Source organism: Vanessa tameamea, chromosome 2, assembly GCF_037043105.1.
Source record: "Vanessa tameamea isolate UH-Manoa-2023 chromosome 2, ilVanTame1 primary haplotype, whole genome shotgun sequence".
NCBI classification, from domain to species: Eukaryota; Metazoa; Arthropoda; class Insecta; order Lepidoptera; family Nymphalidae; genus Vanessa; species Vanessa tameamea.
Window position 1 is genome coordinate 7,493,432 of NC_087310.1, and position 16,339 is coordinate 7,509,770.

General features: G+C 29.1%; 1 protein-coding gene and 2 non-coding genes across 4 annotated transcripts in view; 1 reads left to right on the forward strand and 2 right to left on the reverse strand.

Annotated features, from left to right (window-relative positions):
• Nucleotides 1-81, reverse strand: part of LOC113401417 (galanin receptor type 3) — a 60,341-nt gene extending 60,260 nt beyond the window's left edge. Inside the window, exon 1 of one of the 2 annotated variants that reach the window (XM_064220973.1) lies at nt 7-81. The gene's annotated coding sequence lies outside the window, so the exon portion shown is untranslated. The remainder of the gene's footprint in view (nt 1-6) is intronic. The other variant, XM_064220971.1, reaches the window with a different exon arrangement.
• Nucleotides 82-5,158: 5,077 nt separating this feature from the next.
• On the reverse strand, nt 5,159-5,230 carry Trnah-gug (transfer RNA histidin (anticodon GUG)). Its single transcript has one exon. It is a non-coding gene; the product is annotated as a tRNA-His (tRNA).
• A 291-nt stretch (nt 5,231-5,521) lies between these two features.
• On the forward strand, nt 5,522-5,593 carry Trnah-gug (transfer RNA histidin (anticodon GUG)). The gene has a single exon. It is a non-coding gene; the product is annotated as a tRNA-His (tRNA).
• Nucleotides 5,594-16,339: the final 10,746 nt, after the last annotated feature.

The window sequence follows — 16,339 nt, forward strand, 5'->3', positions numbered from 1 at the left end:
TCGTACTTTTTCAGTGAGCGGCGCCTAATTTTTCTTTGCCATTAAGACCGTATTACATGGAACGGTCACGCATGACAGGTTTACTCGTATGAGTTGATTCGACACAGATTATGATTATGCAATTTTGACGTGTTAGACGAGTGGGCGAGCTTACAAGGCCTGGGTAATGATGCGGAAAGAATCTACCTTTTATTATATGTATAGACACAAATTTGTGATGGTTTTGTTTGAATAATCTGAATTATTAAAGAATATTGATAAATATTCTTAACAAACGTTTTAATATTTTTATTACGAAGTGTTCGATGAATTTAAATATAAGTTATTTAATAATAAAATTTTATTTGCACATTTCAGCTTGCGTCTAAGTTGCGGATGATAATAGATGACTTATATATTTGTTGTATTAATTAAAATGAAATATTTTTGTGTTTTCTAATTATATTCAGGATCATGTTTTAAAATACGTCAGCTTTAAGACATTTTTTCACAGAAAACAAACAATAATTGATCACTTTCTCTAATAAATGAAAACATATATTTATTCGCATTTCGTGGTGGAAAAACACTACGAAGAAGGTCGATTAAATGGGATTCTTGATGGATAATGCTTATCTTATACAAGTTCGCAGCCAATGACAGATTGATTGGCATTTTTTGTGTTTAAAAGGAACCGAAAAAAATCGTTCAGTCTAAATAAAAAAGAATGTAAAAGTTAAGTAACATTTATGCAAACAAAATATAGGACGTTTAAGGATTATTCGGGGAGAACTCAGCAGCTTAGTCTAGTGGCAATTTATAGACGAATGTGGAATTGAAAAGGATTTATAGCAGATAAATATTTTCAATGCCGATTTTTATCGGATTTTGCTTCGCTTCTAAAAACGCAAACATTTTTATGTATCTTGAATTTTAATAACCACTCAAAACGCGTGAGTAAAAATTCGAATTACGAATAGCGTTGAAGTTGAAGTGACAATTATATTTAAAGTTTCTTATGGTGATGAGATTAAATTGATTATTTTTATTAATTGTTAATAGTTAGTAAGAAGGCGGTTGAGCAAAGAGGTTTTACTCAGTAAGTAGAGACTTTGCCAATAATTACAGGCCCTAGAAGAAGAATCAGAATTGTATAAAAACACTATTTTTTTTTATTTCAATCAAGTCATTTTTACCACGTCGAGTCGTTTCTAAGATAGGGTTTTTTTCTTTTTTAAAGTTGGTATTTTTTGGCATATTAAAAATATGAACAAAAAGGGAGGATAGGTATGTAGATATATACCATAAGGGTATGATTAAACTTAGCACTGGCCACGGTACGCTAATCATAAATTCTAAGATGTTATGTTTATGACTCGTTCATTATTTAAACAAAAATATAACAATGGAAAGTATTAGATATTTGGCGGTCGAGCAGGCAGTAAAGTGGCCTACCCAGGCTTAGTTTATAGCACGTATGGCAAAGCTATATCTAATAAAATATAACTGAAGAAAATTATTATAATATTTCTTTTATAATGGTTTTTGCCCAACAGTGGGATGCTATTACTTTTGTATATAAAATATTATTCTTACATTATATATATACGTAGGTTATTTTCTCACCAATAAACTTATTTCACAAATGAGTTAATACTTACTCACGGGTTTTACATCACACGTCACTTGTGACAGAATTGGGTTGAATTAGGAAGGAAAAGACAAGACGTTGAAATCCTCCGGAGGGAACTTCTCGCAATTAATTTGAATATTAAATATATATGCAGTATATAATATAGTTATAACTGACTAACTATTATCAATGCGAAGCCTAAACTATAATGATTATTGTGTTCCTTTTGTGTTCAGTAGGTAGAGGCTTTATATTTAATGAAGGTATTTGAATTTTAATGTGAAGAAGCACTCAGAAAAGATTTTAAGACATTTTTATTTTAAGTGGTTTACTAAAACCCATTAATCTTAGGCTTCTTCTGATCGATCATTTCGAAGTATTATTCGTTTTAGCACTACACGAATACTTAACACTTAGTCGTATAAGTTTTAAGGACGAGATAAATAAAAAGACTAATTTTTTTGCTTGGTGAAAGTAATAGGATACTGTAATATATAATACTAATCTTTATTAAATAATGCCACTTCATTGCGGCTTTTGAAATTGAGAAGATATTAAATTCTTATACGAGAATTTCATTAATGAACCTAAGAACCATAGTAGCTAAAGACATTTTTTATTTATGTTTTTCAAGTATTCCTAATACTGCAATATTCATGAATTAAGGGACTTACTTGTTTACATTTCTTAAAATTAACTGAATTTATACACGTAATGTTTGATGCCCAAATTAATAGAAAACCTTGTTGTAGGTAAATTTCCTACAGCGCCTCAACTTTTGATACGCTTTTCAAATTATAATTGTAGGAAGCAGATTTAGTGAGCGTAAATATTGCATCTACGTACAACAACTTTGTCTTCGGAAATATATTTGTTTTTATTGCCACCTTCCATGGAAGTGAACGCGTAAAGAAACCGCTGTGAGCATAAATAACTATTTAACAAAACTCAACTCAAGAATTATTACGAAACTGTTTACAGAAGTTTCATGATATGCAAATTTAAGCTAGGCCGTTAGACTCTTACAAAACTAAATATTTCAATTAGTGCTTAGTTTGTAATACGGCTGACTACCTAGACTAAAGATCAGAAGGCATTAAGTTCAAATCTATGGCGGAATAATATTGTACATATATCCTGTTAAGGATTCTCAAAAGCAGCCCGGAGTTAAAAAGTTTGACGTGTTTTCACTCTCATGTCTGGGAAATCATATAAGCCGTTGGTGCTAGTCATTTTTCCCTAGTCCGTAAAATGACAAAATGAGAACATAAAGTTTGCATCTTTGCTTACACACTAATCTCATATAGCCTTCAAGATTGACCATCGTAGCCCTTATTCGGATAGGAGAATGATAATATTATAATTTTTTTAAGTTTGCAGATTTCAATTTTATTATATTCGCCGATAAAATCATACACATTTTCTTAATAGAGAACGTAAAATCACATTATTATTTTTGAAAACATGTTGGTGAAGATGCCTGCGCTGCGTACAATTTTAAATGATTACGTTAATATACAATATGGATGATTCGAATGTTTATATAATTGTATTTCATTTAAAAAGTATATACAGACGATATTTATTGTAAAAATAAAGACAAGATATAAAACTGTTTCATACTGTGTATTTAGACATCAGATATTATATTATTGGTTTCATAAAAACATACAAACCTTCACAAGCTCAGTACTATTTGTATGTTTGAAACAAATCGCAACTGTATCTAAAAAAAGTTTGACCAAACGTTTGAGCTGAAATTTCGGTGCTGGAGAGAAGCCAATCTAGATACTAAATGTATTATTTTTATTTCAAAATGGTCGACAATTTTTTCACGTAACTAAAATTGTTTTTAAAAATTGCACTGTATTGATCCATAGTCGGTAGTACAAAATTTCGAATATAAGATTTTACGATTTAATATTTAATTATTTTTAATATATTGGTTAAAATAAAAGCTTCAACTAATATTTAATTCTTATTACTAAAACGAATGGCTATAATGTATGGTTAAAAACATTAAAATCTTTGGTTTATTTCAGAGAGTAATGCAATAGCAATGTATGGAATTTCTGATATCCTTAACATCAAATAATATTATGGTGAATTGTCACGTAATACTAATGCAAAAATTAAAATAGTACTCTTGCTCATCGAAGAATCTATAAAAATTAATGACGAGATATTTTTTTATGATAGCGTTTCTACAAAACTACTAAACCAATGACAGAAAACTTCAGAAGATGCAGCATGTTTTAGTATATTCATTACTGGATGAAAACCCGGCTTTGCTCAGGTAAAATAAATAAAATTAAACAAATAAAAATATAAATATGCTAACTACCTTACCTCACGAAATTATTATTTAACTCATTTTCTGAACGCACCCGTAAACGGCAAACATGGCCGCCCGATGAAGTGTCACGTCATTTAATTTTATGGATTTAATATCGAAATATCTCGATTATAAGAATTTTGCGGATATGTTTTATCGACTAAAAAATCATTATTTTTTAATAATCTATAATTGTGGATATGTTTCGATCGGGTCTATCGTAGACCTTCGAATTTATTAATATAGATATAAGTATAGCTGATTCCAAGGGAAGTAGGAAAAAACATAAACAAACCCTAGATTTACGTATTTCATGCGATTTGCTAATAACTATGCTATGTTGTGCACTATGAAGAGTTTATGTTTAATATATCTTTATTTATAATACAACACTATTGAACTTAACCACTTATTTCCATTTTAATTTTACTTCCAAAATTCCGATAATAGTTTCGTCGAAGTTCAAAACGCCATTTTTTCGAAAATCCATAGTGAATATAATAGATTAATCAAGCTCTCGACCGATGATATTGTGTCAATTTGCTGTCAAATGTTGTTTATTTGCCTTTTTTCCTGTTCTGGTTGGAATAGAGTATAGCTACTTCACACTTTTAGTCTTGTTATATATATACCATAAAGAAAATACATAAAACTCTTTGACTTAAAATTACCATTTAAAAAAGCAATTATTCGCAAATTTAATTACATCTACTCCAATCTATTCTCTATTTAACTACGGAGTGTCTGAGCTATCTCATTGGACAGATTTAAAGACTTCTACAGTAATCGAAAAGTAATATTTTACAAATGCTTTTAATGTTGTCTTAAGGAACTCTTAAGACTTGTTATTTCGTTTTGATAAAAGGGAGACAATACCGGCTTTATTAAATTTTTGACTTAACTTAATCCAATAATAATGAAGGCAAATAATCTTTGAATGCCTCTTACTTACTACTTTACTAAATGTTTTCTTGTGACTTATCTTAAGGGGTTACTTTTTATCATATAACAAAATATAACATGTTTATATTTTCATTTATTAATTCAATATATTATATTTTTATCCAGTTTCAAATAGTCAGTGGCTTAGTCTTGAGATAGAAGAAGAAATACAATAACAAAACAGACATAGTTACATTCGCATTTATAGCATAAATATAGTTTAACTTAGATTACTTAAAAAAATAGACTCCGCCATGACAGCTTTAAGCTGCCGTGACCAGGATTCGAACCTGGGTTACTACGGCCACAACGTAGGGTCCTAACCACTAGACGATCACGGCCATCGGAGCTGATATTTTCATTTCTTAAAAACGCGATCATTTTAAAATTTTAAAATATACGACCAAATTTAAAATGTATTTCAATAACAAAATTATAATGAAAGAACATTTCATTTCAATTATGTAGTATCATATTACGGTAATTTAAAAATAAACTAAAATGTACCGAAAGTAGAGCATCTTACGAAACGTTATTGTCATCGCGTCGTTGCCGCAAGTAAAAAGTGAAATTACTTTAGCTTGAGATGAATGTTATAAATGATTTAAGCTTACCTCTTACTTGCTTCGATAGCCGTGATCGTCTAGTGGTTAGGACCCTACGTTGTGGCCGTAGTAACCCAGGTTCGAATCCTGGTCACGGCAGCGAATAGCTGTCGCGGTGAAGCTGCGTTTTTTATTCGTACAGTATGATTTTTATGAATCAAAGTCAAGTCAAAGTATTTTTTTATTGTAAATAAAAAATATTTTATATAGAATAGATGGGAAGACTGTTAAATGGCGTTACAGCTAATTGTGTAGTCACCACCGGCCATAATTATTGGTATACTGTAAGAAATATTAATTGTTCCGTATACCGCCAATGCGCCATCAACCTTGTAGACTAAGATTTTATGTTCCTTTTGCCTGTAGTTTGGCTGGCTCACTTACCCTTCAAACTGTATCAAAACAATACTAAGTATTCATGTTAGGCCGCAAAATTTATGTTAGGTACAAGTGTGTGGTACCTAGCCAAAAGGGCTTGCTATGCCTTTGCCTAGTCCATACAGAAAAATCATTAAGTGTAGATTTTAACAGTACTGTGCTATCTTTTGTTAGAACCATTGTCTATTGAGAAAATGTAACAAAATATTTATTATTCTGTAAATAATTCAAATTGATTTTTCTTTTGATGTGGGATACATCTACGCATGCGCTATTTTGATACAAATTGATCGGACAAATTAAATTATGATCGTGAAGAAACAAGAGAAAGAATGGCGGCGATTAGTCGTCATTACCAATACTGGTACCGATCAGGTACAAAATTTCAAATATTATATGCAATAATACTATGCAATACTACTTATTATGATAAAAAATACAATATTAGTTGCCTCATAAAATATAATAGCAAAAATGTCTAAAAATATTTTGACTTTGCCGCTGCCCGAGCGCCGGCGGTAACTATACTAAATGGTCAATGGATAATAAATGGTTTTGTTTTTATCAATTGCACTGTTGATATATTTATCTCGCTTTTATGAACTTAAAAACCAATTTTTTTCGTCTGTCTAGTCAACACTGAGTGTAACAATAAATATGCAACACTTTTTTATTTTAAATAGTTTTGCGTGTAAATTTAAATAGCGTTATAGACTATATTATATTAAGATAACGCACGTGAAAATATTTAAATCCAATGTTGCAGCTTGATTTTCTAAAGTTTATATTTTAAATGATAAATTTTTAATGAAGAAAACTGCTAAGAAAAAAAAGTTTAAAGTCAGTGCTCTTGTCGGTCGAGAATTTAAAATAAGATTTCGCTATAAAAAGAATGTGAAGACTTAAGCTACCGAGTTAGAAAAAGGTTAAATTAGTCTTTCAAAGGTAACGCTCCATAATTTCTTTTTAATTATAAAAGTGTCTTCTCTCGGATTATACAAGACCAAGAACTACTAACATTTAAAAAATGTAATACCAAAATAAAATACCAATGATAATAATAAATGTGTAAAGATGACCAAGCCTACTAACATTATCATATTGTAGATAAAGAAGTATAAATATATATATAATACATTTTTGAAAAAACCACCCTTACAATTATTATGTATTGATTTAATCATAATGTTAATCAAAAAGGTTGATTAAAGTAAATTAAATAAAATTATTATTTTAATTTTTAAAACGCGTTCGAATTAAAATTTCATAGAATTTGAATCAAACCAAAATACTATATCTATAATTGATTCGGTATAATGTTAATCAAAAACGCTTATTAAAATTAATTAAACTCTGGAATAATTAAATTTTCACTTATTCAATCAATGTGGTATTAAGAGAGACATTTATTTTCATTGCTCATAAAAAGCCATATTAAAATTTATATATTAAAATTGATGCTTCAATGATATTTCTTATCTTTATAACCAACAATGATTGTATATATATACATAACAATGAAATTATTTAAGTATACTATATGTAATTTAAAAAAAAATAGTTTAAAGTTATCAGTAGGTAATTTTAGCATTTCTCGAGACATGTCCATTTCATTGCCTAATCATTCATCAAACTCAACTCAAACTTAAATTCACATTCTAATTTTATAAAGCAAAATAATATATAGATTTACGCGATGGATCGTTTAGATCGAGACTGATAGTAATTAGTAAAATATAAATAAACTTTCAGCTTTCGTAACGTTTCGGGTTTTAAGGTCCTTTTTCTATGTGTTACAATTTCAAGTTGTACTCCGAAAAAATTTTTGAAAACTACTCTCTGATTTTCTTATTATTTTCTTATCAGACAATATTTTTTTATTTACATTGGAATCTACAGTTACACAATACTAAGTGATCCTTTGGCTTATATTTGGAGAATATCATTTGTAATGTTTTAACGATTTATTTATGTAATCGATACGTGCGTATTGCGATGCAATCCCTCTATCGTCAAAAATCAATGCGGAACGAGACGTGCTGAATAAAACTGTGATAATTTTCTCCGCAATTACAGGACACGGTAGGTTTCAGGTTTACGCTTGGCATTATTTGTCGGTAATACCCAATCCAGCAAGGTCAACGACACATATCCACTTCATAACCGTCGATAAAGAAAAGTTTTCACGTCGTAGTCAGTCGTGAGCACGACTGGTGCAACTGTACCGAAACTTAAAGTAAAATAATAAATATATAATGGTGGTTAAAAATTAAATATAATTTACGAAATAGATTACAATGTATGTTGCTATTTCTTAATTAAACACATTACCATTTTATGAATTTTATCCGACGGGTAGCTAGTAAAAACATAATTGTAAATCATTTTTGTTACAACCATAAGACATATATTACCAAGAACTAAATAGGATAGATGTGGAGGAGCACAATAATGGGCTTACATGAGAAACTCACAAAAGATTCGTACGTGTGTATTATACACGATAAGTGAAGCGTTAGGGTCCCGTAGTTGAAATTGCGGAAGTACCTACGTACATATGTACACAATATGTGTGCAAATCATATATGTTTAACATTGAATAATTCCTTGAATAACTGAGTATTATATTATTGAACTACGCTCGACAAGGTAGAATAAGGATTTTTTCCTCGTTTTTTTTATTTATGTTATTCCATTGCGTACGAAGTGATCTCAAGTGAACCGGAAGATCTTGTAATATAACATGGTCTTTAAAGCAGATAAATTGAAATAAAGTTATCATTTATATATTTATAAAGTGATATTTATAAAGGTATATATAATTAACTTTACACTGTAGCAACATTTACAAGTTGATAGGGTAGATCTAGGCTACTCTGCCACAAAGTATGAACAATTCGAATTCAAAACGAGAGCAACGCAAAACACAGCTAGTCAATCTTCAAATCTATATAGACCCCGTTTTTAACCCTAAAATGTATTATATTATATAAACATTGAGAATATGTCACTAAAAGACAGCCATTTCATACATAGCTCTAATACAGTTTTATTTTTTTATTGTTAATGTACCAATAAACACATTTTTTAATTGAAAATGAATAGTGATGAAAAAAATATCTACAATTATGTAGGTATAAAAATTACGATTTCATTTTTCATTTCTCATTCAATACAACAATAGACGTACAAATAATGTAAACTAATGAAAAAATCAGTAATCTATTATGTTAGCATGACTTCTTAAAATGCCATCACAAACGGAATTGCGTCGGCGAACAGCTAATGCTTAAAATTTATATTTGAGATCGTTGGTTTTAAGTTTTCACAGAAGTCTGTTTTTAATGACCTTGAAAATAGTACCCCCTTAGAAGCACAAGATGCATTAACGTTTTATATGGCAATACGAGTACTCTTAAAATTCTAAATGGAAGAAGTTTTATCACCTTTCACGTTGAGGTTAAAATTAAATAACATGATACGGTTGTTGGACAGTTTATTATATGTTTTTTATATTTTATCGACGTATTATTCATGTGGTAATGTATACATTAAAACGCCTATTAAAACGCCTGTTAAAATACCAGAGCAATAATCATCTACTAAAACTTGCTATTTTTTTTTGTAATAATGGATCACTCAAAATTTCGTTCTGACTGATTGACTAAGTAACTATTTGAATGAGAAACTTTTACACTATCTTTATACATGAAATTTGGTGGGTCATTTTATTTCTCAATATAACATTTCTAATAATAATAGACGCATAATCAGAATTTAATAAAAATAAATTAGGTACTTATCTTATAGAGAGAATCAAGAACCCGAGAGAGCACTACAGACTTGATATTAACGTCGCTAATTGAAATACATACATAATATGGTAAAGTTTAGAGGACCTCCACACATATAATAGTTACAAACTAATAAATTAAACAAATTTTGAAAACATTTACTTAATACGCAAATGCTTTATATATAAACTTAGTTTGTTTAATTCATTTTCAACTACTGTTGATGAAAATACAATTTTATGAATACATGTCCTAAAATATGAAAGCTAACACTGATGCATAACTATTAGTGTTTACCATTACCAACATTACCTCGTTGACATCATGCAACATTTTTTTTAATTGATGGTTCTATATACCTAATAAGGAAAAAATGATTATATCGCTTTGATCGTTAAGCTAGCAAATTTTAATATATATAACTCCTACTCCTATTATGATTATTAATGCACGGGTTGATGCACATATATAAGACTAAAACAGTTTTTTTATCTGCGTGCGAACGGCGACGGGTAATGCTAATATATGTACATATTGATGGTGTTGTCTGAAGGGTTTCGGTTATAGCGACCACTTATAAGGAAGTCTAGTATATATAGGTGTACACATATATGCATTAACTCAATCCCAGGATATGAACCTAGTATCCCAAGATCTTTAGCCTGGCAAAGCTAGCTACTAGACTAACAAAGCAATATGAAATGAAAGGCAAGAGTACAAAGGATAGATAAATAAGGGTTTTATTGTTTGTCTCGTATGCATTTCCATAACATTCATCCGACTTGAGTTATAGCTTTGTAGAATTGGTATCTGATTTAACCGGTAACGTACAAAATCTCGTATCGGATATAAACAATTACAATAAAATTTAAATAGCCAACGCATCACATGGCAGGTATTAACTAATAATAATATTTGTATATTTTTTTAAATTGAACTTTATATACGATAGTATTGAGTAGATTCGATTATTTATTTTTTAAATATTTTATTAAAACAAAATGGAATACTATTAAAATAAATACTCTTTTTTTGGCAGCATAGAAATTGGCTAAGTGAAAGTGAGTAATCGCCTCCCCCAATAGACAATGGCATTTTAAGAAATATAAATTTAGAAATTTGTATACGAAATTCAGAATCTTCTACAAAGTTTTTTATATTACTAGGGATTTCAATGATAAATTAACTCAAGATGACAACACATATGCAGAAAATTACGTTCTTTAAATACCTAAGAAGAAAGTACCGAATGTAAGTAATTTATGTATGTCCTAAATTCTACAAATATGTTGAAATTCGTATGCACTGAGGTGCAAAGATTTAGTCCATCTTAGCTCAAAATTGAAACGAGCAGACTCATACATGTGCAAACAACGACACGAGTAATGCAATTTCCTCAACCACTCCTTGGGAAATAAGGTAGCCTTTTCGCTGGAAATTCGAAAAATTCGTAGCTCTATTGGTTGGTTTATTTTTATTAGTTTAGCGCAAATAAAAATAAAAGCGAATTAAGTATTAAGTTCTTATTGACATACCTCTAAAGTAGGAGCGCGCGTCTATTTTCTTTATTTGCAATATTATTTTTTAAATTTTGATATATAGAATTATTTTATAAAATTCGATTATATAAATGTGAATATACGATTAATCACAATACAGACTGATGGAGATGGAGCACTATTTGTTAATTTATTATTTGTTAATTAGCAGTCAAAAAATATAAGTATTCAAATTTATTTTTTATTTTATCTCGTTAATGTTTATCCGTATAGATTAAATTGATTAATTTATAGCCTAAATAGAAAAGTGTTACACAATATTACAATAATATGTCCATAATTATATAGAGTTATATACATAAGTTAAGTACTATATGTTATAATATAGCAAGTTAAAACTACTATATCTCATTTAAAATTATATTTGAGGTAAAGAACAACTTGATATATTAATTTTTTTTTTTATTCCTTATATAATTAAAATGTAATTAAAATAGCATGTATCTCGTAGGTTTCAGCCAACGTTTGCAATGTAAGCGAAAAAAATGTGTTTATTTACGACATCACTTCAGAAACCTCTAAAATTATCAGATTTTCTCTACTATATTGTGCATGTATTACACATATAAACCTTCCTCTTAAATCAACCTATCTATTAAAAAAATACATCAAAATCCGTTGTCTAATTTTAAAGATCTACATACGGTATAGACAGCGGTTAGCGACTTTGTTTATACTATTTAATGTAATGATTAGAAAAGTTGAATTGAAAAATAAAATGACCCATCAAATTTAAAATTTCATATATAATGGTATATTGTGTAAGTTTATTATCCAAATTGGTACTTAGTCAGTCAGCTAATAGGATAATCAAATAGTACGAAATTTTGATAAGATATAGAAAACTAAAAAAATAGCAAGTTTTAGTAGATAATATTGCTCTGTTATCTTGACAGGCGTTTTATCATTTTCAATTTAGACTAATATTTACGTTGCCTAGAATTCCAAATGTAACAATAATGATGATGATGATGAAATGATATATTTTATTATAAAATATATCAGTACGAATTAAATTAGCATAAGCAACAGAAGATCTAAAACACTTTTCGTTGAAAATCCGATCTTTACCTGACAATATTTGGCAACAAGAAGCAATCAGTTAATTTCAGTCAGATTTTGGAATTGGTTAAAGAATGTGGAATTTTTTTACGAATACAATGAACGATTCCGAGTATCCTATAAATACTCGCAACGTTTTTTAAGGTAAAAAGATGAGCCAACACACGTTAAAATGGAAAAAGATTAAGCGTCGCCAAGACAAGAAAAGAAAGAAAGCATTCAAGTAAATATTTAGCATCAGAATATTTAACAGAATAATGGATATATTGCTCGAATAAATAAATAGAATAGACGGTGTAAAAGATAGATTTAATTGAACACTATATTACTGTAAATATTTCTGTGAGTTTTTTTAAGAACGCAAGAAACTCTATAGTAAGTGATGGACTCAAAAAGCATTAAAATACACTTTGTGTATAAAAAAATAATTTTATATCATGATGAAAATTACAGGATTATAAAAAAATGTCGAATGTAATTTTTTTATTATTTATTTGTTTAACAATTGAAGTTTACATTATTATTAACGGTAAAAATGATATTTGTATATTATATTATTGCAACGTCACCTCAGTTCATCAACAGTGATTTCAGATTAGATAGGAAATCAGAGGATAATATCACAATAAGAATATTTTTATATTAAAGAACAACTTCATGTTGCATAATATGTAAGAATAGGTTAATATACCAGTGAAGAAAATATATATAATAATTATAGTTTAATTAAATTCCAAATATTATTACTGCTAATTTTTAACGATTCTAACTCAACGTAACCCATCGATTATTTTAATTATAAAACTTCTGGCAAATTATCTTCGAAAATAAACCGTTCATTCAAAACAAATCTAAAATAAGCATTATATACCCCTGAATAAGAAAGTCATTTATTCCAAACGTATCTTGCCTTCGTTCCCCTAAATTTAGAAAATTACTGACAATTACGCCGACAGCGTTATTTCGTCTTTCTGTATATCTATATAAATAACATAACTCTTAATATTAATGAGTATATCCAGATCAGTCTTTGTGAAGTTTGACGTATATTCGGTATCTTATTAATGACGTTGTAATATGTTATATTTAATAATCTTTCGACTAGCAGCAATTGATTTTAATCGCATGTATTATACAAAAAAAAACAGTTTTCAAGGCAGTTTTGATTTTGATTTTAATCCTCTTGGAGCCTTTTTACAAAAGTTAAGGTGACGCATGCTGACTTTATTAAAATTCCAAACAACAGCTGCATCGCAAAAAATGTCAGGCGGGCGATTTTTAACAAAAAATATAAACGGCAATAATTAAGTTAAATACCTAAGTACAGATTCAAATACATGAATTTACACTTTATAAATTATATCACGAAATATAAATTATAAAAGTCGAAACATTCTTGCCGTTAATATTACTAAACTTTAGTTGTGTGTCGACATTGTAGTCGTTTTATTTTCGCTTTCTTTCACTTAATATAATAAAGAAAAATAATACCCAACAAAACAACACTTCAGCAACAACCTCTCGACTTTTTATTATTATTTTTATGTTTGTATTTCATAAGGGCACCAATGTACACAAAACTTATTTCGAATTTATTATGAAAAAAAAATAAACATTTAAAATTTTATCTTTATCCAGGTGAAGTGACTACTTGCACTATTACAAAACTATTACTACTATATAAAATATCTCCAGATACTAAAAGCAATTAAGAAATTCAATCGGTATTTTTGTTATCAACTTATAAAACATCTCGCTGAGCATAAAGAGGGATTTTTCACATCATATGAATCAAATAGCTAATGAAGATAGTATTTTAAGTGTAAATATTTTACCGTGAAATTGCAACACTTAATATTGTTATATTTCAGCTTCAAATATAAGTAAGTACCTCAGTACCTAAGTCTAATAACATAATGCGAGGGATATAATAATTTACATATATTATGCAAACTTACTAACAAACTCCTTCTAGTTATTTGAGAGTAGAGGCGGGCTTCGCTCAGTAGTGACATGTGCGGGTTTTTACTTACTTTCACTTCTACCTACAAACTTTTATAATAAAGCAATGACTTCCCATCTAGTGACCTCTGTTGAGTTCTAGTTCGCTATAAGTCAAAGAGCAAACTTGGACATCGATCCTTTTCCAATAGAATTAATATATTACAATCAGTTTTTATTAAGTGTCTTGACCGAAAGGGTGTCTTACTTCTTTGATCTACAAGATCACATTATTCCAAGTCAGTGGAGTCCCGACAGTTTCCATTGATGTCTCGATCCAATCAAAGGTTGGCTCACAAGCGCAGAGAAAAGGAAGCAATTACATACGTATATGTGTCTCAAGGGGATATTGGTGTGCGGTTCCTTTCAATTACTCGTCTTCCTCTAGAGAATAGCATTGTTTTTTGGTCCTTTACAAATTGGGATTTGCTGATATTGATCTTTAATCAACCTCACTTCAACGAGATGTTATTCTGGGTAGAACTATATTGACGGAGGTGTATGTTCGTAATCTGCATATCCCAGGAGAAGCTCTTGAAATCCGAATACTAGCAGCCTCATTTAAATAAAGTAATACCTTTAAATATTAAATACTATGTTTAAAAGAGGCTATGTACAGCGAAGAAACAGAGGTATCGAAATTTTGGTACAAAAATGTTAATTTTTTAAATTAAATTGCTCATCTACCCTGTCCTTGTGGATATCCTGCCATTTTAATCCAAGTTGACCTCATTAGATATGACAATTTATAAGGCGCGATCAAATTTTTTTTAAAAAAGTTCTACAAAAAATTACTTTCATCATGCTTTGTAAATTCTACCTCACCTTTTAACTTCACTTGTATACAAATCTAAGGTTCATTTGACAAAACTATTAATTACATAACTGACATAGTTTTACTGTCAGTTAATTAACTATCAACTATTATTAAATAATTATGAACTATCAATAGTAAGGAAACTAATATAATTAGACCTATCGGCTAATGGGATATGAATGGTCAATAACTATGAAAGAGGCACTAATTAAATCAACAATCTCTTTGTTGTACACGAATAGCTTTGACTCGAAGATTTATAGATAAAACTATGAATAAAATGAAGTGGAAAGTGAAAATAGAAACTAGCTGAGAACTAATTAAGTTCAACGAGTTAATAAGAATATACAGATATTGTAATGTATTTGTTAATCCTCCGTCGGAACGTGAAATGGAAGTTTGCTCGTATAGTTTCTCAACTACACCAATTTGTTATTAATTATGTAGTATTTTACTTATCAGAGTAATAAAATAAACCTTGCTTATTGAGATAAAATATTTTCACCGTAAAACATCTTGTAAACTTGATACCTTGTCACATTCACATATTAATCACAAATTATTTCGTATATCAATGTGTTCTCAATATATAAAAACAAGAAGACAGCAATAAAAAATATTTAGTCGTATGATTGTGTTGTAGCTAGTCCCTTTTATAAAGCCCTTACCTAACCTTATTACTGCCTGTCAGTGAATAGTCACTGGTAGCCTAAAAACAAGTGCTAAATAATTCAACGTAACACTTACTGTTCTATTAGTGTTTTACATGACTCAAAGACGATATGATTTCTTAGTAAAATCTCGTAATAAATCAGGTCGATTTTCTAGATAAACTGCGTAGTATTATTATACATATAACACGTAGTATTTTATACAGTTGGTAAAAGATAATGAAATTAGTAGTAATTTACTCTTGAAATAGTTACATTATCAAAAATAGAAATTGGTCTACTTGTAAATCCTTATTAGGAGGAACAGCTAACACAAATTTATTCTTAAAAAACTTGTACACGGCCCAGTCGTTACGAGTAGTTCAAAAATTACAGTATAGTGTCGATCAAAATCCAACCTAATTATTATAAGAGAAAAAGTACATTTTTGTTTGTATATTAAATAAAACCGGGAGCGCTGACGTGTGAACAGCTTAATACGTAGCGAATACGATAACCTATTAGCGTCATGAATTTTCATCACAGAATTAATAACAAATTACTTTGTCACGTTCAATGGTTAT